We start from the raw sequence: 3,926 nt of genomic DNA, 5'->3' as shown, positions 1-3,926 counted from the left end.
ATACTGTGACGTTATCAACAACATCGCGTTACTTTATAGCAAACCACCGTTTAGTTTTTACGTTTGCGTCATGACTGTCAGCATTGTTTTTTATTCACGGACTTCATTCTTGTACACGATGTCAAAAAAATCTTTGAGATGACCCCAAAGACGTTTTAGCAAACCACCGTTTATTGTTTACGTTAATAAAAGTAATACCAACCGAAAGGTACCATGATACTTTGAATTTACTTTACTAGAGTAGGCATACTTCTACTCATTTAATACACTTCTGCCAGGTGAAAGTTCAATAACGATGTTAGAGGGAAACTATTGAAATTGTCTCATTATTTCTAAACAAGTTGATAAGGCTGAATTTGTTTTAGTCTACATATTCGAATATTTTCTTGTTTTAGGGGCTAATGTTTGGGGGGGCCATATCTTCGTTGCAAATTCTTGTACACCCCATGTTCTTTGACACTTTCCACTCAGTTTGACCCAAAGAACACGCCCCTTGATTTATGGCAGACTTATCAGAAACACCCTGTATAATATTTTATAATGATGCCTGGTTTTCTTGACCCGACTGAAGATGGTTTAAAAGGTCCTTTTAAGATTATTTACCAGGAAATATTGGCTAAATTAAACAACAGGTTATTTTAACCAAAGAAAAATAATGCATTTAATTTTTATTTTTATTTTTCGATTGGAGTGTTAAACTTCATACTGTGGGTTTGTTTGACTTTGGTAACGTTTTGTCTGAAAAGTCAACGCTTGTTTGGAACTAAATGTTGTCGATGTTTAGTCAATTGCCTTATTTCAGGAGAGTCAATTCAGTGTTTGTCCGATGCCATTAACTATAGAGACGCATCGTTATTTAGACTACACTTCAGTCTTAACGTACGATGATTGGGTTATTGTGTCAGGAAAACCCATCACTTCTATTCAGGATCATTCATCTTCACTTACTACATTCGACTCAAATGTGATTAAGTCAACGCAATTTCAAGCACATTCATAACACCGTGAAACCCAAATGCAAATTTAATATTTTAATTTTTGTGTACAGGTTTGGCTAGCAATATTTGGGTCTTTCGTAACTGTTCTATTGTTTTCGATATTTGCAAAGAGCTTCATCAACCGACGTAATAAAGTGACTAAACGGACATCATTTTGTTCAATGATACTTTTCACAATGAGAGTGTTAGTCAGGCAAGGTTAGAAATTTTAACTAGTCGAAAATGAAGTTTATATTCACTTGCCTGTACTCAGTACGTTTCATGATGTTTATAGACGTTGCTTTAGGGGCAAGGCATCAATATCTTCACCAGCGTATTGTGATTGCGGTTTGGATGTTGGGTTATTTCTGCATATCTGCTTCATTTATGCGATGTATTTTGGCAAGATTTGCAAAGGCGGAGTCTTTAATATTCTAAGACTTTCTCGACTACCCTAAAGTTAAACTGATTATTGCTGAAAACCTTCCACTACATGAAGATTTAATAGTATGTTTTAGATACGAAAATATTTCAAAATGTTATGTTTTAATGGCGAAACGTGTGAGCCAAAATTATAACTTTATTTTATCCAAATAAAATGTAATATTATTCCAGACTTCTTCGGATCCAATGAAAATGACGCTATGGAATAAAGTGTTGAAAGACAAATCTGTAGTTGAACTAGTCGACATTGATTATGACCGTATGATTGAACGTCTAAAACTGGGAAAAATAGCATTTCCGACTCTTAAGCTATTATGTATGTACTCGATTAATCATTATTGTAAACTTTTTCAAGACAATCCTCCTATTTTATCAAAACAAAAATAGGAAATTCCGACACATTTACGCTCTTTACCAGGAAAGACATTGATGAAGAACTGAGGCGAATTGTTACGTTTGTGTAAGTAGAGTGATAGTACCATGCAAAGACAAATAGTTACGTAAAGAAAGCGTATGTTTGATCGGGTTTGATTCATGTTGCTTCTTAGTCCAGAAAATAAAACTTCTTCTGAAAACTCGCTTACTAAACGAAGTGCTAGTAAGCGGGCAAACCGAATTACATTTTCTAGTTCTGCACTAAGAAATCTTGAGATATTTCAACGCCCCAAATGACTCAAAAGTCAACGTTATGATTGCTCTATCAAACATCGTAGTACACAACCTTAGGCACTACTCTATTTCCATTTGCTTCTACTTGGTGTTAATTTGACCTTAATATCTACTTTTGAACATTGCAGGGCTTCTCAAATTGCGGAAACAAATTTAATCGAAGCCTTACTTGGTCGTACAACATTTTATGGCGAGCGTTGCTTATTTCGAGATCTACCCGAACTTACTCCATTGGCACTGATAAAACTATATATATTCCTGCTCTCGTATATTGTTGGCATGTCACTCGCTATAGTTTATCACGTCATATGGTTCACTCTTTCCCATCGGTAGTGAATTTTAGTATAAAGACTCCATCTGATGTTTTTCTCTAACAAGTGCTAAACGCGGTGGAAGAAAAGTCTGAAGTTTATGACTTTGGAGAGTAGAAGTTTATGACTTTGGAGAGTAATCATCTCCATAGACAATTCCTTAATTTCACGGAGAGAAATCAACAATGCCTAAATTTGACCTTTCAAATTGTTCGTTTATGTTTATATATGGTACAGGTTAATGTTGAGTGTCCGGCCAAAGAACCTAAACGCATTTTATGGTATAGGTCAGGAATATATAGAATTCTTCTACTTGGTATCTTGGCCTTAATGCCATTTTCCGGGCCCTGTTACATGAACTGAAGTGGACGAGGAGTATTAACCGTCACTTCTGACGTCACCCAAATGTACTTGAACTTAGAAACCAGGTGGCATTCACGTAGCTATCGACCTATGAGCGCCGGACCCGAATGTAAACAAGTTCTCTCTGAACGAGTAGTTCTATAGTCGATGTGAATGACCAATGAAACGCGAGGAAGGAGGAGAGGGACTTAAGCCCTTCTCCTTACCTTCAATCAGATATTAGCGTGGGATCTATGGCTACTTAAGGATTCCAAGTAGAAGAAAACTATTTATTCAGGTATACGCTGAGCTCCTTTGGGAGCCGCCCTGTTTCAAAAGGGTGTATATCTGTTATACGGCATCTATAAACCTGCAAACCTGTATAGGTCAATATCTATTGCAACATAAATAAGTTGTTGAATTATTTCGCACCATTTTCGTAAACGTTTGATGTATTTTGAATATATATATTCACGTCTCTACACAAATTCCCGGTTAATGTTGAGTTTCCGCCCATATAACTTGTTGACATGTTCTTAGTGGTAGAATTTTTCATCAAATTTTGACGTGGTTTGTAGATATGGAACACTTCTGCAATTATTCACTTCTTTAACTAGTTAACAACCTCAATAAAATAATCCATTTAATACTTAAGAAAAACTTGGAAAGGTTTCAAAATTTTAGATTATTTTTGGTTTGAAAATTCGAAATCGTGAATTTTCGATCCAAAAACTTTATTTTAATTTTAAATAACAACACGTCCAAGGTCAGTTTTAAATCGAAACTGTCCTTCATTTTGCTGGTTTATTATGTTTTTTTACGCTATGAATGCGTAGCGGCGTTGATTTATTTCAACTACGACAGGTTTTTAATGACATTTTCGCTAAACCTTTACCGTTCATATTAAAAACCTTTCTACACAGCTTTTAAGTAAACACGTCGACGTAACTGACATTAACGTAAGTTCCTTTGTCTAAAAAGGTTGAGTGGTTTTTCAGATCTAACGGAGCAACACGTAACCAGGTTGTTCAAATTATCAATCGCAGTTTCATCTTAATCCATCATTAAATTCCAGATTTCGATCGACTTTGTTTTGTTCATAGATTCCTATAAATAAATAACTGCGAAAGTGTAAAGATTGAGTTGCCCTTTAGGTACCTTGAAAAGTGTACGATGGAAATCC

The 3,926-nt window shown here is 35.4% G+C and overlaps 1 long non-coding RNA gene across 1 annotated transcript; it reads left to right on the top strand.

The window, feature by feature from the left end:
• Positions 1 to 378: 378 nt before the first annotated feature.
• LOC149619142 (uncharacterized) lies at positions 379 to 3,404 on the top strand. The gene is made up of 6 exons (XR_016375173.1): positions 379 to 964; positions 1,049 to 1,196; positions 1,273 to 1,484; positions 1,593 to 1,737; positions 1,809 to 1,881; positions 2,219 to 3,404. It is a non-coding gene; the product is annotated as an uncharacterized LOC149619142 (long non-coding RNA).
• The last annotated feature ends 522 nt before the right edge of the window (positions 3,405 to 3,926 follow it).

Source organism: Phalangium opilio, unplaced genomic scaffold, assembly GCF_054372755.1.
Source record: "Phalangium opilio isolate 3A_F unplaced genomic scaffold, DU_Popi_V2 ptg000209l_1, whole genome shotgun sequence".
Lineage (NCBI taxonomy): Eukaryota > Metazoa > Arthropoda > Arachnida > Opiliones > Phalangiidae > Phalangium > Phalangium opilio.
This window is presented reverse-complemented; position numbering and strand designations above follow the sequence as displayed.